General features: G+C 46.0%; 1 protein-coding gene across 6 annotated transcripts in view; it reads left to right on the top strand.

The window, feature by feature from the left end:
• The window catches only part of CHD9 (chromodomain helicase DNA binding protein 9), a 1,629,153-nt gene that overhangs the window by 106,787 nt on the left and 1,499,005 nt on the right, over window positions 1-23,361 (top strand). The window lies entirely within an intron of this gene.

The raw sequence follows: 23,361 nt of genomic DNA, 5'->3' as shown, positions 1-23,361 counted from the left end.
ATTGGGTTGTGTTGAAAACATGACTCAAGACTTTCCACTTAGCTACAAGGTGCCCCATTGTTACGCATGATTACCTCAGCAAATCCTAGCTTGTGTGTGTGTGTATATATATATGTTCGATGGCATGTGTAGCTGCAGATACACATGCTGTGCACATCCCGCCATCTGGTGTTGGGCTTGGAGTGTTACAAGTTGTTTTTCTTCGAAGAAGTCTTTTCGAGTCACGAGACCGAGGGACTCCTCCCATTTCGGCTCCATTGCGCATGGGCGTCGACTCCATCTTAGATTGTTTTTTTTCCGCCATCAGGTTCGGACGTGTTCCCTTTCGCTCCGTGTTTCGGGTCGGAAAGTTAGTTAGAATCTCGGAAAAATCGTCGGTATTGTTTGCGTTCGGTATTGGGTTAGTTACAAAAGATCGACACCGACTTTTGAAGAGCTCCGGTGGCCCTTTGGTTTTTTTTCGATCCCCCGTCTGGGCCTGGTCGGCCCGGCCACGTGTCTCTTCAAGGCTGATGGAACGGACCCCATTCCGCTTCTGCCCAAAATGCCGTAACAAGTATCCATATACAGATCAGCATCTGGTCTGTAACTTGTGTTTGTCGCCGGAACACAAGGAAGATACTTGTGAAGCCTGTCGAGCGTTTCGGTCCAGGAAGACACTAAGAGACCGAAGAGCAAGGAGACTGCAAATGGCGTCGGCGCCGACAGGACAAGAGCGTTTCGAGGAGGAGGAAGAAACATTCTCCATCCATGAATCGGACTCCGATGAGATCGATCCCGAAGAAACGCCGTAAACCGTGAGTAAGACGTCGAAACACAAAACTCACGAAAAAAACACTAAAGCCCAGGGGACGCCACCGCCAACAGGCCATGGCTTAACCCGAAAAATAGGTGACCGATCATCGGCACCGAAAAAGGGCACGCTGGGGGCAAAGTCATCCGACTCTGGTCGAGATACCGCCACACAGCAATCTCGGGCTCGAGATAGTGGCTCCGAGCAGGTTCGGCACCGAGATAGCGGCACCGAAATGGGTCGGCACCGAGAGACCACGACCACGACGCCGAAAGTAAAGAAGGTTTTGTCGGAACCGAAAAAAGCAGCCGATAAGGTTTCGATACCGAAACATCCGGCCTCGGAACCGAAAACTAGTTCCTACACTGAGGAACAAGGACTGTCCACACAAATGAAAACACATAGATTTGGACAGGAATTGGAAACAATAGAGCCAGACTATACACAAAGAAGGCTCCATATCCAAAAAGAAACAGGGAAGATCAGTACTCTCCCTCCAATTAAAATGAAACGCAAACTTGCCTTTCAGGACAAAGACAAGCAGCCACAGGCAAAGGTGGCTAAACAAGTAACCCCGCCACCATCTCCACAGTGCTCTCCGCAACCATCACCGGTAGCCACTCCACCAATGATGCAATCCCCAACTCATACAGGAATGAGTCAAGATGACCCTGACGCATGGGACCTTTATGACGCACCAGTGTCAGATAATAGTCCTGAATGTTATCCAGCTAGACCATCGCCACCAGAGGATAGTACAGCCTACGCACAGGTGGTGTCGAGAGCAGCGGCATTTCATAATGTCAGTCTGCATGCTGAGCCCATTGAAGACGACTTTCTTTTTAACACCCTGTCGTCCACACACAGCCAGTATCAGTCTTCCTATGCTACCTGGAATGCTAAAACACTCCAAACAAGTGTTTGAAGAGCCTGTAAAAGGAAGGGCTATTACTCCAAGAGTGGAGAAAAAATATAAACCGCCACCAACAGACATCACACAACAGCTAACACCGGACTCAGTTGTAGTAGGGGCTGCGCGCAAAAGAGCGAACTCACATACTTCAGGAGATGCACCACCTCCAGATAAAGAAAGTAGAAAATTCGACGCAGCAGGCAAAAGGGTGGCAGCACAGGCAGCAAACCAGTGGCGTATTGCCAATTCACAGGCTTTGTTAGCCAGATACGATAGGGCCCATTGGGACGAAATGCAACACTTTATAGAACATTTGCCCAAGGAGTTCCAAAAGAGAGCGCCGCAAGTAGTAGAAGAAGGACAGAGTATCTCCAACAATCAGATACGGTCAGCAATGGATGCTGCAGACACAGCTGCTAGAACTGTCACCACAGCAGTAACAATAAGGAGACATGCATGGCTGGGTACATCAGGATTTAAACCAGAAATACAGCAAGCTGTGCTGAATATGCCATTCAACGGACAGCAGTTGTTTGGGCCGGAGGTGGACACTGCGATCGAAAAACTTTAAAAAGACACTGACACGGCCAAAGCCATGGGCGCACTCTACTCCCCACAGGGCAGAGGCACATTTCAAAAAACACAGTTTAGAGGGGGGTTTCGAGGACAAAGCACAGAACCCACAACCTCACAAACAAGACCCACTTACCAGAGCCATTATCAGCGGGGAAGTTTTCGGGGACAATATAGAGGGGGACAATTCCAAAAGAATAGAGGAAAGTTCCAAAGTCCCAAAACTCCTCAAAACAAACAGTGACTTCCAAGTCACACATCCCCAACACATAACATCTGTGGGGGGGGGGGAGACTAACCAAATTTTACAAACATTGGGAGGAAATAACAACAGACACTTGGGTCCTAGCAATTATCCAGCATGGTTATTGCATAGAATTTCTCAAATTCCCTCCAAACGTCCCACCGAAAACACACAATATGTCAAAACAACATATAGATCTTCTAGGACTAGAGGTTCAGGCATTGCTACTAAATGAAGCAATAGAATTAGTACCAAAACACCAGAAAGGAACAGGAGTTTACTCTCTGTACTTTCTTATACCCAAAAAAGACAAAAAACTGAGACCTATATTAGATCTCCGAACATTAAATACCTACATCAAATCAGATCACTTTCACATGGTGACATTACAAGACGTAATTCCACTACTCAAACAACAAGACTACATGACAACACTAGACCTACAGGATGCATATTTCCATATACCGATACATCCTTCACACAGAAAGTACTTAAGGTTTGTATTCCAGGGGATACATTACCAATTCAAGGTGTTGCCATTCGGAATTACAACTGCGCCAAGAGTTTTTACAAAGTGCCTGGCAGTCGTAGCTGCACATATCAGAAGGCAGCAAATACATGTGTTCCCGTACCTAGACGATTGGTTAATCAAAACCAACACGCTAGAAAAATGTTCACAACACACAAAGTATGTCATAGAAACCCTCCACAAACTAGGTTTCTCAATCAACTACACAAAGTCACACCTTATACCGTGTCAAACACAGCAATACTTAGGGGCGACAATCAACACAGCAAAAGGGATTGCCACTCCAAGTCCACAAAGGGTTCAGGCATTTCACAATGTAATACAGGCCATGTATCCAAAACAAAAAATACAAGTCAAAATGGTGATGAAACTCCTAGGCATGATGTCCTCATGCATAGCCATTGTCCCAAACGCAAGGTTGCACATGCGGCCCTTACAACAGTGCCTAGCATCACAGTGGTCACAGGCACAGGGTCAACTTCTAGATCTGGTGTTGGTAGACCGCCAAACATACACCTCGCTTCAATGGTGGAACAGTATAAATTTAAACAAAGGGCGGCCTTTCCAAGACCCAGTGCCACGATATGTAATAACGACAGATGCCTCCATGATAGGGTGGGGAGCACACCTCAATCAATACAGCATCCAAGGACAATGGGACACTCACCAAAAACAGTTTCACATAAATCACTTAGAACTATTGGCAGTATTTCTAGCGCTGAAAGCATTTCAACCCATAATAAGCCACAAACACATTCTTGTCAAGACAGACAACATGACAACGATGTATTACCTAAACAAACAGGGAGGGACACACTCAACACAGTTGTGTCTCCTGGCACAAAGAATATGGCATTGGGCGATTCACAACCACATTCGCCTAATAGCACAATTTATTCCAGGAATTCAGAATCAGTTAGCAGACAATCTCTCTCGGGATCACCAACAGATCCACGAATGGGAGATTCACCCCCAAATACTAAATACTTACTTCCAGAGTAGGGGAACACCACAAATAGATCTATTTGCAACAAAGGAAAACGCAAAATGCAAAAACTTCGCATCCAGGTACCCACAAGATCAGTCTCAGGGCAATGCGTTATGGATGAGTTGGTCAGGGATATTTGCTTACGCTTTTCCCCCTCTCCCACTCCTTCCATATCTAGTAAACAAGTTGAGTCAAAACAAACTCAAACTCATACTAATAGCACCAACATGGGCAAGACAACCTTGGTACACAACACTACTAGACCTTTCAGTAGTGCCCCATGTCAAACTACCAAACATACCAGATCTGTTAACGCAACACAAACAACAGATCAGACACCCAAATCCAGCATCGCTGAATCTAGCAATCTGGCTCCTGAAGTCCTAGAGTTCGGACACTTAGACCTTACACATGAATGTATGGAGGTCATAAAACAAGCTAGGAAACCTACCACTAGACATTGCTATGCAAATAAGTGGAAAAGATTTGTTTATTAATGCCATAATAATCAAATTCAACCCTTACACGCATCTGCCAAAGACATCGTAGGATACTTACTACATTTGCAAAAGTCAAAGCTAGCTTTTTCTTCCATTAAGAGACATCTTACAGCAATTTCAGCTTACCTGCAAATTACGCACTCAACTTCTCTATTTAGGATACCAGTCATAAAAGCATTTATGGAAGGTCTAAAGAGAATTATACCACCAAGAACACCACCAGTTCCTTCATGGAACCTCAACATTGTCTTAACACGACTCATGGGTCCACCTTTTGAGCCCATGCACTCTTGTGAAATGCAATACTTAACATGGAAAGTTGCATTTTTAATTGCCATCACATCTTTAAGAAGAGTAAGTGAGATTCAAGCCTTTACCATACAAGAACCATTTATTCAAATACACAAGCATAAAGTAGTTCTACGGACAAATCCTAAATTTTTACCAAAAGTCATATCACCGTTCCACTTAAATCAAACAGTAGAATTACCAGTGTTCTTCCCACAGCCAGTGTAGCTGAAAGAGCACTACATACATTAGACATTAGACATACATTAGACATCAAAAGAGCGTTAATGTACTACATTGACAGAACAAAACTAATTCGAAAAACAAAACAATTATTTATCTGCCTATTACACCAAAGGCACACTCAACTAGAAAGAAAGGTGCTACCATGGCCTTTCTAGGAAATATTCCAATGACCGAAATATGTAAGGCAGCTACATGGTCTACATGGTCTACGCCTCATACATTTACCAAACACTACTGTGTAGATGTGCTAACAGCACAACAAGCCACAGTAGGCGAAGCAGTACTACGAACATTGTTTCAAACAACTTCAACTCCTACAGGCTGAACCACCGCTTTTGGGGAGATAACTGCTTACTAGTCTATGCACAGCATGTGTATCTGCAGCTACACATGCCATCGAACGGAAAATGTCACTTACCCAGTGTACATCTGTTCGTGGCATTAGTTGCTGCAGATTCACATGCGCCCACCGGCCTCCCCGGGAGCCTGTAGCCGTTTAGAAGTTGATCTTGAACATTTGTAAATTTATAAATATATTACTTTAAACTACATTATGTACATTACTCCATTGCATGGGCACTATTACTAGCATACACAACTCCTACCTCACCCTCTATGGGGGAAAACAATCTAAGATGGAGTCGACGCCCATGCGCAATGGAGCCGAAATGGGAGGAGTCCCTCGGTCTCGTGACTCAGACTTCTTCGAAGAAAAACAACTTGTAACTCTCCGAGCCCAACACCAGATGGCAGGATGTGCACAGCATGTGAATCTGCAGCGACTAATGCCACGAACAGATGTACACTGGGTAAGTAACATTATATATTTATATATATATATATATATATATATATATATATATATATATATATTCTCTCACTCTCTCACTCCTCTCACTCTCACACACTCTCTCTCACTCTCACACACTCTCTCTCACTCTCACACACTCTCTCTCACTCTTTAAGTCAGTCCAGGCATCACATTCTATTCTGGGACTTAATAGTTTGCTGTTAACACGAAGTATGGGCCCAAACACCCCAGCAGTAATCTGCAGTTGGGTAATGTGTGTGTGTGTGTGTGTGTGTGTGTGTATATATATATATATATATATATATACACACACTTTATGTTCGATGGCATGTGTAGCTGCAGCTACACATGCTATGCATAGCTCTTCCGACATCTAGTGTTGGGCTTGGAGTGTTACAAGTTGTTTTGTTCAAATTGGAAAACCTTAGAAAACCTATTTAATCGTCTGTATTGTGTCGATTGCGTTTCCCATCTAGCATTGAACCAGTAGTATCGTCCGAATCTTCATTTTGCCCTTCGGGCGCGTGCGCTCGACTCTGGCCTGTTCGGGCCTACCGCATGGAAATCCTGATGGATCGCACTCTGTTTCGATTCTGTCCTTGGTGCCACGCGAAGTACCCATATACAGACCAACATCTGGTTTGTAATTTGTGCCTTGCTCCGTACCATCGAGAGGAAGATTACAAAGCCCGTCGATCGTTACGATTGAAGAAGACCTTGAGAGATTGCAGGGCCCGAAGACTAGAAATGGCGTCAAAGCACTGAACATCTTGACGTCATGGAAGAAGAGCAGGCGCAGACAGCAGTATCCATCTGAGACATCGACTCCAAGCAACAGTAGAAAGACGATAGACCCATCACTGCTGGCCTGCATGTGAGTTAGTCTGCCCCTAAGCCCATATATAAAAAAACAACCGAAGGCCTTGGGTACACCACTGCCGGAAGGCCATGGTTTGGCTCGAAAAAAGTGTGTCTGCGACCGGCATTTGGGCTCGGCGCCAAAAAAGGCCACTCCTCCGTCCACTTCAGAGTCTAGCAAGTCGGTAAAAACATCCATCTCTGACTTAAGTAAGGGTCTTCACTCTTTGGAGTCGAAGATTCGATGTCCTGCTTTAGAGCCAAAACAGCCGACTTCATTTTCGGGACCGGAAAAGATTCAAACTTCGGAGCTGAAAAAATCCTTATATACAGATGAATAGGAACTGTCGAGTAAACTTAAGCAAATCTCGAAGCCGATCCAAGAATCTCACAAAGCTTATGAAGAAGAGCCAATATTGGAGGTTATGGATGAAAGACCATCAAGAATCCATATACAAAGAGACTGGTTGAATTCTCACTGCACCTCCTTTAAAGACTAAACGAAAGCTGGCCTTTTAAGAGGAGTTAGACTCTGCTCAACCACCAGCAAAGGTCCAGAAACAAAAGGAGAAACCAGCACCTCTCCCTACTTCTCCTCCTCACTCTCCACAGCTTTCTTTTTCACCTCACAATAGTCCACCACCATTGCCTTCTCCAACACACATTATACTCGCATGGAGATACAGTGGACCATTGGTATCTCTATGATCCTGATCCCATTCCTGATAATGATCCGGACCTATACTCCTCCAAACCTTCCCCGCCAGAGGACACTACTGCCTACACTCTAGGTCAGCTGCTTACCATGGGGTGCTTATGCACTCTGAACCGCTGGAGGAAGATTTTTTATTCAACACTCTGTCTTCCACTCACTCTAGATAAGTGTCTCCCAATGTTGCCTGGAATGGTCAAATATGCTGACCAAGTTTTTAGTAAGCCTGTCAAAGCTAGAGTCATTACCCCTAGAATTGATTAAAAAATATAAACCTGCCCCTACAGAACCAGACTACATCACATATCAGGTTCCTCCGGACTCAGTAGTATTCAGCGCGGCTAGGAAAAGAGCAAACAGCCAGTCCTAAGGAGACACTCCTCCTGATAAAGAAAGTAGAAAGTTTGATGCTGCTGGCAAAAGAGTAGCATCGCAAGCGGCTTACCAATGACGAATTGCCAATTCTCAAGCACTTCTGGCCAGATACGATAGAGCCCATTGGAATGAGATGCAAAAATTCATTCAGCACCTCCCAAAAGAGTATCAAAAAAACGGCACAACAGGTTGTAGAAGAGGGACAGGCTATAATTAATAACCTAATAAGGTCTGCTCTTGATGCTGCTGATACAGCTGCAATGAGTGTCAATATTGCCATTACAATTAGAAGGCATGCATGGCTACGCTCCTTTGGTTTTAAACCAGAAATTCAACAGGCAGTACTTTAATATGTCTTTTGATAAGAAACATTTATTTGGCCCTGAAGGAGACACCACTATAGAAAAACTGAGAAAAGACTCAGATACTACAAAGGCAACAAGGGTATTATATACCACACCATATAGAGGCTCCTTTCGCACACCACAGTTTAGAGGAGGATTTAAGCCACAATCCTCTGACGCGTCCACCTCCCAGACAAAGGAGGGACAACAAACACAATATCAAAGAGGGGGATTTAGAGGGTCCTACAGAGGAAAATATTTCAGGAACAGAGAGAGGCAAGTTCCAAACCTCAAAACAAGCCACTACACCATCTAAGCAGTGACTTCCTTCCCACCCCTCCACTCCACACATCTCCTGTGGGGGAAAGACTACAGCAATTACTACTCATATTGGCAAAATATCACCACAGACAATTGGTTATTATTAATTATTCGCAGTGGCTATTGCCTAGAATTAATCTCCACCCCTCCGAACATTCCACCATGTTATCACAAATTGTCCCCAGAACACAGCGTTCTGTTGCAAAAAGAGGTACAATCTCTTACTAAAACAAGCAATAGAATTGGTTCCACATTCTCAACAAGGAACAGGAGTATACTCACTATACTTCCTCATTCCCAAAAAGACGGCACCCTCAGTCCCATCTTGGACCTCAGGCCACTCAATCTATACACCTGTCAGAACATTTTCACATGGTAACTCTGTAGAATGTCATTCCACTACTACAAAAACAAGATTACATGACTGCTTTAAACCTCAAAGATGCGTATTTCCATATACCCATCCATCCAGCTCACAGAAAATACCTCACTTTCGTCATAGCAGGAAAACATTACCAGTTCAAAGTTTTACCATTCGGCATAACAACCGCTCCAAGAGTGTTCACAAAATGTCTAGCAGTAGTAGCAGCCTACTTAATAAGACAACACATTCACGTCTTTCCATATCTAGACGATTGGCTGATAAAATCAAGCAATTTTACACAATGCCAACAACATACTCAATATGTGATAGAAACCCTGTATACACTAGGATTCACTATGTCACCAAAAATCACATCTTCAACCAGCACAAGTACAACCTTACCTAGGTGCTATTCTAAATACTCAAAAAGCCCTACCATATCCAAATACACAAAGGAGACAAGCTTTCCAAAATCTCATCCCACACATAGAGCCAAATCAACAATATACTGTAAGATTTATCATGAAAGGTCTAGGGATGATGGCATCTTGCAAAGCCATAGTTCCACTTGCAAGACTAAACATGAGGCCCTTACAACAGTGGTCTCAGGCACACAGTCAGCTTCAAGATCTAGAGTTGATGGACCGCCAAACACATATGTCCCTTCAAAGGTGGAATCTCAGCAATCTAATGAAGGGATGGTAATTTCAAGACCCTGTGCCTCAGACCATAATAACAGACCCATCAATGATAGGTTGGGGAGCTCATCTCAACAATCATACCATTCAAGGGGAATAGATGCCAAAGAGAAACAGCGTCACATAAACCACCTAGAACTATTAGCTGTATTTCTTCTCAAACAGAAGACTGTTCTAATAAAAACAGACATGACAACCATGTATTACCTCAACAAACAGGGCGGGACACATTAATCTCAACTGTCCCTACTAGCCCAAACAATATGGAAATGGGCAATTCACAATCACATTCATCTATTAGCACAATACATTCCAGGGATAGACAATCAGCTGGCAGATCTCCTAAGCAGGAATCGCCATCAAACTCAGGAATAGGAAATTCACTCCCAAGTACTTCAAAAGTACTTTCAAAAAAGGAATACCAGAAATAGACCTAGTTGCAACAAGTGAAAACGCAAAATGTCAAAACTTAACATCCAGGCACCCACATCCCCTATCCAAGGGCAATGTTCTATGGAAGAATTGGTCAGGGATATTTGCTTACGGTTTTCCCCCTCTCCCACTCCTTCCCTTTGTAGTCACCAAACTACGTCTAACATCACTCCCCATGATCCCCATAGCCCCAACATGGGCACATCAGCATTGGTACACAACACTCCTAGATCTGTTTGTAGTACCTCATTACAAACTCCCAAACAGACAAGATTTGTTAACAAAGAACAAAAGTCAGATCAGGCCCCCAGACCCCAATGCTCTCAATCTAGCAATTTGGCTCCTGAAGTCATAGAATTGAATTACCTAATGCTTCCATCAGAATGTATAGGAGTAATTAAACAAGCACGTAAACCTACTACTAGACAATGTTACGCAAACAAGTGGAAACGATTTGTCTACTACTGGCAATCTAAAAACACTTTGAGCATCTATACAGGATATTGTATGCTATTTACATAATTTGCAGAAATCAAATTTAGCTTTCTCATCCATCAAAATCTACCTTACTGCAATATCTGCTTACTTACAAACTATTCAACACACTTCTCTAGTCAGAGTTCCTGTTATTAAAGCCTTCATGGAAGGATTAAAATGCATTATTCCACCCAGAACACCACCTGTTCCTTCTTAGAATTTAAATATCGTACTTACCAGACTCATGGGCCCACCTTTTGAGCCCACGCACTCTTGTCAAATTCGGTTTTTAACATGGAAGGTTGTCTTCCTTGTAGCTATTACTTCTTTAAGAAGAGTTAGTGAAATACAAGTGTTCACTCTTGAAGAACCTTTTTTCCAAGTACACAAACATAAAGTTGTACTTACAACAAATCCAAAATTTCTACGAAATTTAGTATCTCCTTTTCACATCAACCAAACAGTGGAATTGCCAGTCTTCTTTCCAAAGCCAGACTCTGTGGCAGAAAGAGCTCTTCATACTCTAGATTTCAAAAGAGCTCTTATATACTATATAGACAGAACTAAAGATTTTAGAAAAACAAAACAACTTTTTGTTGCTTTTCAGCAACCACATAAAGGCAATCCTATATCAAAACAAGAATTAGCAAGAATGATTGTTCGGTGCATACAAACATGCTATATCAAACCAAAAAGACAACTTTGAATCACTCCTTAAGCACATTCTACAAGAAAGAAAGGTGCGTCAATGGCATTTTTAGGAAACATACCAATGGCCGATATATGTAAAGCAGCCACATGGTCAACTCCTCATACATATACAAAACACTACTGTGTTGATGTTCTTTCACGGCAAGTAACTGTAAGTCAAGCTGCCTTAAGAACACTATTTCAAACAACTTCAACTCCTACAGGCTAACTACTGCTATTTTTGGGAGGACTAACTGCTTTGTAGTCTCTGCATAGCATGTGTATCTGCAGCTACACATGCCGTTGAATGGAAAATGTCACTTACCCAGTGTACATCTGTTCGTGGCATTGTAGTGATGCAGATTCACATGCCCCCTCCCTCCTCTCCGGAAGCCTGCAGTCATTCAAGTTTAACATTTGTACATATGTAGATAAGTTTACATTTGCATGGACATCTCTTTATATTCTTATACTCTGTCACTCCTTCATTCACCCTTTGCGGGAAAACAATCTAACAATGGAGTTGATGCCCATGCGCACTGTAACCGTGAGGAGGAGTCACTCGATCCAGTGACTGCAAAAGACTTCTTAGAAGATAAACAACTTGTATGGATGTCGGAAGAGCTGTGCATAGCATGTGAATCTGCAGCACTACATGCCATGATCAGACGTTCACTGGGTAAGTTACATTTTCCATATATATATATATATATATATATATATATATATATATATATATATTTACTCTTTTGTAAGCTTTACTGTCTACCCATCACCTTATGTCATGTCTCTATCAATCTATCCTCCATCCCAACTATGATGCATCACAAATCCATTCTGCTACTTTCATCTCCAAAATAACCCTGCCTAAGATCTTCCCTCCTCTTCTACATCTAGCTCACCCAAACCTCACTTTACTACCATCATCTCCCAAACAACCCTAATAAATTCTTCCTCATTTCTCTCACCCTGACTCATCCAAAACCCCTCCTGCTACTATGATCTCCCTAACCCTTTCCACAGACTCTTCCCTCCTCCATCTCTCCTTTACTGATCACAGGCCTCATCCTATTACTACAAACTCCCAGTTATCACTTCTGGATTCCTCCCTCCTCCCTTACTCTAGTCAATCCAACTAATAAACTCACATAACCTCTGCTCAAATGAACTCATAAAAGTACTAAAACTAAACTCCTATTTCCCTATACTAATCCACCTCTAATTCCTTTTGTGTTCCAGAGTAGCGTGCTACTCGTTGAAAGGCGCTTCAACGCCTCGTTAGGGGTAGCAAGCGCTATATAAATACTATAAAATTTACAATTAAAGTGAGTCATTTGTCATGGCCTCCAAACAATGCTACCACCTTAATATGGTCACATGAAGGATGCAGAAAGCTGTGGTGAGCATGCTTAAAGCATCAAGTTTCAGGAATCTTAGAATGCAAGGCTCCAAATTAATTTGGTATAATTAAACATTTCAAAGGTATCTCAAGCTAATATGCTGTTGGTTGACCATCCCTAAAATGTCATATTATGCAGTAGGTGAATGACCCTCCCCCCCCCAAACTGTGTCAAGGAATTTAATTAAAACATTTGAATATAGCACTCTTACTTTTTTGTTAAACTATCTTTATTGGCGTTTTGTGATACAATATAATATGCATTTCAAAAGTACAGATGGGATGACATATCTCACTGTGTGTTTCGTCCGTCCCCTATCAGCCCCTGAGCATGATTTACAATGACAACTTGTCGAGAAACTGACATTATATATCACATGATTTTTTCCAGTATGACTCTAATGCCGTCTTTGCAGCGCCCAGTGCTAACCACGTAATAGAGCAGTCCCCTAGAGTTTGGTGTTGCAAGTCCAGGGCACGTATGCCTAGCAAGATGTGTGCTGGAGATGTCGGAATGGGGTAACCTAGGATCTTTTCATTGTGTCAATATTCCCTCCCAATAGGGGCGAATAGCAGGGCAATCGCACCAAATATGTCAGAAATCACCCAGCATACCACAACCCCGCCACACCTATCGGATACCTGGGGTATATTTTTTTAAGCTTTTCTGGGTAGAAGTACCAATTGTAGAGTAGCTTATAGTGTGCTTCTCTAGGCTCCATTGAACTATTATATTTTGATATATCGTGAAATAATTGGTTCCAGTGACCCTCCTCTATTGTGGAGCCCAGCACCTCCTCCCAAAATGTAATATGTCGAGGGGTAAACGTGCATTGTGCCGAGATCAGTAGTTTATACAATGTGGAGATGCTACCTTTCGCTACCCCTCCTTGTTGGACAAACTTCTCAGTCGGAATAAGATCCCTGGTGGCCGTGAGTCGCATGTGAGGCTGTGTGACCCAATGTTTCAATTGAGTGTAATGGAAGTGTTCGGATTGGGGCAGCTGAAAGTCTCTGCGGCAGTTTTCAAACGTGTATATTTTCCCTATGATACAGAGCCGCGATCCGCAGACACCCTCCCTCCCTCCCTCTATCAAATGGTCCTGGTGTGATTCCCGGGTGGAAGGCCATGTTACAATGAATGGGGGTATGCAGTGAAGGAAAAGTTGTCACCTCGTAGGCTCTTGTCACTGTGTCCCACACTTTAAGGGTGGTAGCGGTAGGGGTACTGAGGTAAGCATTCTTTGGTCGCTCCAATGTGGTTTTCCCCGATATGTCCCAAATTGTCAGTCCCGTCACTGCCCTGTCCATGTGTAACCACAATTTGTCCGATTCACAGAGTGACCACTCAGCGATGAGGTGGACTGCTGTATAGTATACAATATAGTATAGGAGAGCTGGTAGTGCCAAACCTCTCCTTTCTCTGGAGCACGTAAGCAATTTATTAGAAAGTCTGGCCTTGTCACCTTGCCATATGAACCGGGTGCTCATTGTATGGGCCTCTATAAAAAAAAGTCTTTGGGGATGTCAATGGGCAGGCTTTGGAAATAAATAAATAAAAATTGGGAGTACTGTCATCTTAATGGTATTGATACGTCCCAGCCAAGTAAGCCAGAGACGACCATCTCAAAGTCTGCTCTCGGGGTTTTGAGGAGGAGTGGGAAGTTGGCTTTAAACAGGTCAGTGACCCTAGGGGTGAGTTTGACGCCTAAGTACATAATCTCCTTTTTGGCCCAAACAAATGGAGTTTTGGGCACTATCTTCCCCCATCTCAGATGTGGGCATTGTCAAATTGAGGATATATGGCTTCCCTTTATCCCTAACCTTAAGCACCCTATCTGCTCATAAAGAGCGAGCTCCTCCTGGATTGTCGGTAGGGTCGTTCGGGGCTCAGTAACAAAGAGCAAAATGTCATCCTCAAATAATGAAATTTTATGCTGGTCGGGACCAAACCGGATTCCCTGGAAACCCGGCTGTGCCATCATCCTCTCCACCAGGGTTTCCACACTAAGTACAAAGAGCAGTGGGGAGAGAGGGCAGCCCTGCCTCGTTCCCAGTGTCGGGTAAAAAGAATTCGGAAGCAACTCCGTTTACCAGTATTCGTGATCGGGGACAGGAGTAATTGCTTATCACCATTGCTATAAACTGATCCCCAAACCTAAACTACAGCAGAGTAGCCACTAAGAAGGACCACTCCAATCGATCAAAAGCCTTCTAGGCATCTAGCGCCAGTAGCAATGCCGGTACCTGTATCTTTGTCACTTTTTCCATCCGATGAATGACTCATCTCAGGTTATCGTGCGTTTGGCGGCCCTTGATGGAACCAGATTGGTCAGGATAAATCAAGTCCTGCAGCACCCCCTCAAGCCTCCTGGCCAGGAGTTTAGAGTATAATTTTAGTAGGGCAATAGATCTGTAGGAGGCACAGAACTGAGGTTCCTTCCGCACCTTGGGCATAAGTGTGATGCATGGTGGGGGACAGTGTATGCTCCGTTCTAATGTGCTTGAACAAGTCAGTGAGGTGCTGTTAGCTCTGCACTGAAGGTTTTGTGGAAATGGTCATTAAACCCTCCTGGACCTGGCACTTTGTGTAGGGGTAGAGAGTCGATGGCTGTCTGCACGTCATCTGTTGTGAAAGGAGCTGTCAGGAAGTCATTGGTATCCCGGGATACCTGCGGAAGGTTTGTTTGTTGTAGATATGCCTTGAGTGAGGGTGTCCGGCCTGTCCGACCTGTACAGTTGGGTATAAAATTCTCTAAAGGCTCGAGCTTTCCCCTCTTCTGACTAATGTTCCCCTGACTCATCATGTGTTTGAGCTATATAGTCCTTAGCTTGTTTCGTGCATAATTGCCTTGCCAAAAGAATGCCTATTTTATTCCCCTTTTCATAATGAGTTTTCTTAAGTCTTAGTAATACAATTTCTGCTCTATTCATGTATAGGGATTGCAATTTTCCTTTAATGGAGGCCACCTTTTTCTGTGACAGCCAAGTGGGGGAGTGTTTATGGGCTTGTTCCACTACCTTCAGTTCGTTTTCTAGAATCTGTCTTTCGTTGGCTTTTACATGGTGTAGCAAAGTTGCTAATGAAATGCATTTCCCCCTAATGACTGCCTTGAATGCATCCCAAAGGGAGAGGGAGAGGGAGAGAGGGAGAGAGAGAGAGAGAGAGAGATATATATAGGGGGGGTGAGTGTCCGCTGCAATATTATTCTGGAAAAAATCTCAAATAGCCCTCCGTAAATCATCCCCGGATAGTTGGGTCGTGGGCTAAAACGTCTGGGAAATAACATTGTAAGGAAATGCCTTCCTTGGCATGGTTACCCCCTGACTTTTTGCCTTTTGTTGATGCCAGTTTTGATTGAAAGTGTGCTGGGACCCTGCTAACCAGGCCCCAGTACCAGTGTTCTTTCCCTAAACTGTGCCTTTGTTCCCACAATTGGCACAGCTCTGGAAAACAGATAAGTCCCCTGTAAATGGTACCAAGGGCCCTGATGCCAGGGAAGGTCTCTAAGGGCTGCAGCATGTCTTTTGCCACCCTAGGGACCCCTCACTCAGCACATGCAGACTGCCTCACAGCTTGTGTGTGCTGGTGGGGAGAAGATGACTAAGTCGACATGGCACTCCCCTCAGAGTGCCATGCCCACCTCACACTGCCTGCGGCATAGGTAAGTCACCCCTCTAGCAGGCCGTACAGCCTTTAGGCAGGGTGCACTATACCACAGGTGAGGGCATATGTGCATGAGCACTGTGCCCCTACAGTGTCTAAGCAAAACCTTAGATATTGTAAGTGCAGGGTAGCCATAAGAGTATATGGTCTGGGAGTCTGTCAAACACAAACTCAACAGTTCCATAATGGCTACACTGAAATCTGGGAAGTGTGATATCAAACCTCTCAGCACAATAAATGCACACTGATGCCAGTGTGGGAATTATTGTAAAATGCACCCAGAGGGCATCTTAAAGATGCCCCCTGAATACCAGCCCGACTCCTAGTGCTAGGCTGACCAGTTTTTGCCAGCCTGCCACACCCAGATGAGTTTCTGGCCACATGGGGAGAGTGCCTTTGGCACTCTGTGGCCAGGAACAAAGCCTGTACTGGGTGGAGGTGCTTCTCACATCCCCCTGCAGGAACTGTAACACCTGGTGGTGAGCCTCTAAGACTCCAGCCTTTTGTTACAACACCCCAGGGCATCCCAGCTAGTGGCGATGCCCGCCCCTCTGGCCACTGCCCCCCACTTTTGGTGGCAAGGCAGGAAAGGATAATGAGAAAAACGAGGAGTCACCCACCAGTCTGGACAGCCCCTAAGGTGTCCTGAGCTGAGGTGACCCCTGCTTTTAGAAATCCTCCATCTTTAGTTTGGAGGGTTCCCCCAATAGGATTAGGGATGTGCCCCCCCTCCCCTCAGGGAGGAGGCACAAAGATGTGTAGCCACCCTCCAGGACAGTAGCCATTGGCTACTGCCCTCCCGGCCTAAACACACCCCTAAATTTAGTATTTAGGGGCGACCCAGAACCCAGGAAATCAGATTCCTGCAACCTACACAAAGGACTGCTGACATGAAAGCCCTGCAGAGATGACGGAGACGACAACTGACTTGGCCCCAGTCCTACCGGCCTGTCTCCAGACTCAAAGAACCTGCACAGCGACGCATCCAACAGGGACCAGCGACCTCAGACTGCCCTGAACCCGAAGGACCAAGAAACTCCTGAGAACAGTGGTACTGTTCAACAACATCTTTGCAACAAAGAAACAACTTTCAAAGAACCCTCCCTTCCTGCTGGAGAGACTTCTCACTCTGCACCCCCCACCCCGGCTTGAGCTCCAGAGAACTAACACCGCAGAGAGGACTCCCAGGGGACTGCCACTCTGGGAGTAACCTGAGTCGACCCCCCTGCACCACACAGCAACACCTTCAGAGAGGACCTTGACCGCGACTGCCTGGTAACAAAGAACCCGACGCCTGGACCAAGCACTCCACCCACAGCCCCCAGGACCGAATGGAACCAACCTAAAGTGCAGGAGGGACCAGTAGGCGGCCCTCTTCTAGCCCAGTTGGTGGCTGGCCTGAGAAGCCCCCCTTGCCCTGCCTGCATCGCCAGAGTAACCCCCGGGTCCCTCCATTGCTTTCAATAGCAAACCCGACACCAACTTTGCACACTGCACCCGGCCGCCCCTGTGCCACTGAGGGTGTGTTTTGTGTGCCTGTTTGGTACATATCATAATGATTATCAAAGAACTTTCCCAACCGCGACCGCTTATTAGGTGAATTCAGCCCCCTGACATTCCATGATAGGAGTTCTAGCATCCTGCCGATTTGACTGGTACCACCTCACCTGAACCGGCCCCTGGAAACATCGTGCCCTTCCCAGTAAGCCTGCCTGCGCCAAGTAAGGACAACAAACAATAATAAAGAACATAAAAGAACATTAGAACAAAGATAAACATGTAAACATAATGATCCTGGTTCTCAACCTTCCTGCGGTCTTCATGGAGGAGAGTGAGTATCCATTCACTCTCGTCCCCCACCGAGACTGCTTATAGAAGCCATAACAGCGTCAACTGTGAGGTCCTCCACTATTCCTTGCCCGTGGCACTTTAACTATTCATCTTGTGTTCATGCATGTCTCCAGTCGTGTTTTCTTAGACCCCTTTCATTGGGGATACCTCCCCCCCCCCCCCCCACCCCCAAGTCTCATTAGGAGATATTGTGTGATCCATGGTCGGGCTTCTCGCTTAGCCCATAGCTTGTTCTGATCGCAGTCTCGGGCCAGGAGGAATGCTTTATTTCTTGGGAGTCTTTTTCCTCCTCCTCGGTTGCTTCCACTGATCTGTGGAGGTAGAAGGATCCCCCTGTTGTTGTGATCCTCTTGGTGCCTTGGTCAGTTCTTTTGCACCGCTCACCTGAAACCCAGCGAGACTGCTGCTTCTTCGAAGTCAGTGAAATGATATGACTTGTTGTTCAAAAGCTAAGCCAAAGGGGAATGTCCATCTATATCTAATATTTCTGATGGATACAGCGACCTGTGGGTTCCTCACCTTATGAATTCTCCCAATGCACCAGCATTCAACGGAAAATCTTCTTCCCAGCTCTCCACGTCGGCGAGGACGTCATAATTGCATTGCTCCGCACGCGACTCTCTGACGTCACCGTGGCAATAAGAGGTCTTCACCGTCGTGCTGACGTCAGTTCCTTTTTTTTATGTGCCTTCGATGCTAACGATTTTCTCCTAGCTCTTGTTACTGTTTTGAAGGTGTCCCTTTTTTCTCTGGTTACAAGGTCTCCTCCTAGGAAGTCGGGGTTTAAACCTTGGTGGGGGTCGCATGTCGGTTACAGACCCTCACGATGACTGCCTTTGGTGCCAAAGTTCGGAGCATGACGTGGAGGAGTGTGTGTCCTGACAGCATGAATCCGAAGGCCCTGAAAGAGAGAGAAGCCAAACTCTTTCTGGCTAAGGCAAAGAAAGGGCACAGAAGTCATCGCAGGTCATCTTCACACACTTCTTCGAAGAAGCATAAGAAGCGGTGCGGACACGACTCTGTGTCGTTCGGCTCCAAGTCGATCAAGATCCAGGTCTTCATCTAGATGGCGACGTAGGTTAGTCCTACGGTAACTCCACAGCCTCAAAGCCCTCTGGCTTCTGCAGCACCATCAGTCTTCGAGGTGGTTGCACCCCAAGAGAGTCCACACTTTTCGCCTGTGGTGCAGGATTCTGATGCCCTGCTGGCGCAAGTGCTGCAGGAAGATCAGCAGTATCCTGCCTTCCCTGCTCCGGGAGCGGATCTGGCGACATTTCTGAATGCCATGTTTAATATGTTCAATGCTATGGCCCCAGCTGGTGCACCGGCTGGTCCCACGGGTCCCTTGGCATTCACATTGGGCTCCCCGACCCCTTATAAGTCGGCCCTTTTATCCTGCTGAGGGTGATGGTTCGGTGCCGATAACTTCGCCTCATAGGCTGATGGCGCCGATGACATCGCCTTACAGACCTACGGCGCTGGTGATGTCACCTCATACTCAGTCGACGCTGATGAGAGCCTCAGGTGTCCACGGCGCAAATGGGATCAGCTCCGGCGCTGGATGGATCTGGTTTGGATCGTAGTGTCTCCTTCTTCCCCGGGTCTGCGTCTATTGGTCCTCAAGCCGGTGTCATCGACGTCGGCAAACTCTGTCGACGCCGAGATTGGAGGCCAGGTTGAGGTCGCCCAGAAGAGCACAGAGGCTCTTAGAAGAACAAGAGTATCAAAGACAGCTACTAGAAGAAGGAGAGATTGCTGAGCCCTTAGGGGAATATCAGGGCCTAGACTCAGCCAGTGGGCTAGACACTTCCCTGGAGTGGGATCTTTCATCTCCAGGGGAGTTTACAGAGGAAGCGGGCTCTTTTATTCTGTGGTCAGGAAAGCGGCCAATTTCTTGAATCTTCCATTACCGGCTGCTGAGGTTAAAACGAACATTTTGACCGAGGTCCTGCATTCTTCTTCGGCTTCAGCAAACCCTTACTTATATTTAATGATGCTCTTACGGAGCCTATATTGAAGATTTGGAGGAAGCCTTTGTCATCGCCAGCTGTGAACAGATCTGTGGCAAGACTGTATAGAGTGGCTCCGGGAGATCAGAGATTTTTGTCAAAGCATCAGCCTCCGGAGAGTTTAGTAGTCCAGGCCTCATGTTCGGCACGTTCTGCACCAGGCTACTTCCCTGTTATTCCTTTGGACAGAGAGTCCAAGAGGTTGGAGCAGTTGGCCAAGAAGACTTTTTCTTCCTGCAGTGTATGGCCCTGAAAGCGGTAAATGCTACTTGTGTGTTAGGGAGATATGTCCACGCCCTGATGGACATGGCTAAAGCTATAGTTCCAGACTTGCCGCAGGATATACAAGGGCAGTTTGGTGAGCTCCTGTCAAACGCTCAAGCTGCGGCCAAGCAAATTATCCAGTCTGGTCTGTGTTTTACAGACTCAGTGGCCAGGGTGATGGGTATCTCGGTCGCTACCAGGAGGCATGCGTGGTTGATGTCTTCTGGCTTTTCTACGGATGTCCAGACCACTCTATTGGACCTGCCTTTCGATGGAGAAAAGCTGTTTGGAGCTAAAGCTGACTCTGACTTAGAGCGCGTTAAAGACAGTGGGGCCACAGCAAAGTCTTTGGGTCTGCAGGCTTCCACTACTATCCCTTTCAGGTCCTTTCGGAGGTTCAGGGGGTTTGGGCATGGAGCCGTTTACTGTGGGAGACCCCAGTCTACAGTCCAACAGCCTGCCAGCCTCCCATGTAGATCCTTTAGAGGGCGGGGGAGGGTTCGGACATGAGGGGCCACCCAGCAGCACCCTGCATCATCCTCTTCCTCTGGGGGACAACAAGGGAAGCAGCCCTAGTTTTCTACCCATTTTGAGTCACACTTCTCCAGTAGGGGGAAGGTTACGTCTTTTTCTCCGCAAGTGGGAGTTAGCCACATCAGACTCCTGGGTTCTAAATATTGTGAGGAAAGGATATGCCCTTCGTTTTCAGGAGTTTCCCCCTCCCATCCCTCCCCGTCCCTCGTTTTGTTCCGAAGACCATCTCCTGTTGTTGCAGCAGGAGGTTCAAATCCTGTTATCAAAAGGCGCAGTGGAGTTGGTTCCAGAGCAGGAAAGGGGTCAGGGTTGTTATTCAAGATATTTTCTGATCCCCAAGAAGGATGGTCAATTGTGACCTATCCTGGATCTGAGAATTTTGAATTGGTTCCTCAAACAGGAGAAATTCAAGATGCTGACTCTAGCGCAGGTGCTTCTGGCGTTGAACATAGAGGATTGGATGGTGTCTGTCGACTTGCAGGATGATTACTTTCATATCCCTATTCTCAAGTCCCACAGGGAGCATCTCCGGTTTGTGGTGGGGTCGCAACATTACCAGTTTGCGGTCCTTCCTTTTGGTCTTACTTCAGCACCTTGAGTCTTCACGTAGGTGATGGCAGTGGTTGCAACAAGTCTCCGGAGGAAGGGAATATCGGTGTTCCCTTACCTGGACGATTGTTTGATAAAAGCCAAGTCTCCAGAGCTCGTGCTGCATCACTTGCAAATGATAACTCAGTTGTTGTTCAGTCCGGGCTTTTTGATAAACGTGCCCAAGTCTCACCTGGAGCCCTCTCAGCACCTTCTGTTCATAGGGGCAGTACTGGATACAACATTGAATCAGGCCTATCTTCCGCCTCAGTGGATTCAGGACGTTCAGGCATTGATTCCAATGCTTCAAAATGGAGAGGTTGTTCCAGTCCTCAAGGTCCTTCGCCTGCTTGTTCTGTTAACTTCTTGCATTCTGTTGGTCACTCATGCACTCGGGCACATGAGGGCTCTTCAGTGGTGCCTCCGCAGACAGTGGTTCCAACACAAAGGAGATCTCGAGGAGTCGATAACGATCTCCAGAGTCGCTGCAGCGGATCTACGATGGTGGGCTGTGGACGGCAACCTTTCCAAAGGCAGGCCATTTTCTCTACCACCTCCGGTGGCCCCAGTCATAACAGATGCTTCCACTCTAGGGTGGGGTGCTCATCTGGGGGACCTGGAGATCAAAGGTCATTCGTCTTCAGTGGAACAGATGTTTCACATCAATCTGTTAGAGTTGCGGGCCGTACGTCTGGCTTTCAAGGCCTTCCTCCCGTCCCTTCTTGGTCATTCAGTTCAAGTCTTGACGGACAATACTACCGCAATGTGGTACATCAACAAGCAGGGAGGAGTAGGGTCGTACCTTCTCTGCGGAGAGGCTCTGCAGCCCTGGTCCTGGGCCCAGGACCATCGGATTTGCTTGGTAGCAAATCATCTGTCCGGGGCTCTCAATGTACGTGCGGACAGTCTTAGTCTGCATTTCTCGGCCGATCACGAGTGGCGTCTCCATCCGGACCTGGTCCTTTACATCTTTCGGATGTGGGGTTTTCTGCAGATAGACCTATTTGACATTAGGGAGAACGCGCACTGCCCATTGTTCTGCAGCCTCCAGTATCCGGTGCAAGGTGCTTTGGGGGATGCGTTTCAGATGTCTTGGTGCGACCAGTTTCTTTACGCGTTTTCCCCCCCATACCCTTGATTCCTCGGGTTCTGAGGAAGATTTGCTAAGATCGGGCTCAAGTTACTTTAGTGGCTCCGGATTGGCCGAGAAGGGTGTGGTACATCGACCTTCCTCAACTCTCACTGTGCCCTCCACTCCGTCTCCCTCTCAGGGCAAATCTCCTCTCGCAGTTGCAGGGGCAGGTTCTACACCCCACCTCCAGAGCCTGCACCTACATGCCCAGAGGTAGTGGATGTTATTTTATCAGCCAGGCGACACTCCACTAAGACTGTTTATGCCGGCAGGTGGGCACAATTCGTGGCTTGGTGTAGAGAGAAACAAATTGATCCCTTGCGAGCCCATCTGTCTAATGTTTTGTTGTTTGCGTTAACTTTAGCACAGAAGGGTTGTGCAGTTGCTACTGTCAAAGGCTATTTGTCGGCAATGTCAGCCTTTCTTTGCCTTCCAGATCAACCTTCCTTGTTCAAATCACCTATTGTTGTTAGGTTCTTGAAAGGTTTAACAAATAAATGTCCTCCCTCTCCGTTTTTTATGCCTCAGTGGGATTTAAATCTGTTTTTTTTAATGGGATCACCGTTTGAACCCATGCATTCTTGTTCTTTAAGATTATTGTTCTTTAAGACAGTTTTCCTTATAGCTATTAATTCTGCTGGGCGTGTGAGTGAGCTTCAGGCCCTTAGTGTTAAACCTCCCTTTTACATCATTCTTTGCTGACAAAGTGGTGCTGAAACCAGGGCGGCTTTCCTTCCTAAAGTTGTCACTCCTTACCATAT

Source organism: Pleurodeles waltl, chromosome 12 (genome assembly GCF_031143425.1).
Source record: "Pleurodeles waltl isolate 20211129_DDA chromosome 12, aPleWal1.hap1.20221129, whole genome shotgun sequence".
Taxonomy (NCBI): Eukaryota; Metazoa; Chordata; class Amphibia; order Caudata; family Salamandridae; genus Pleurodeles; species Pleurodeles waltl.
This window is presented reverse-complemented; position numbering and strand designations above follow the sequence as displayed.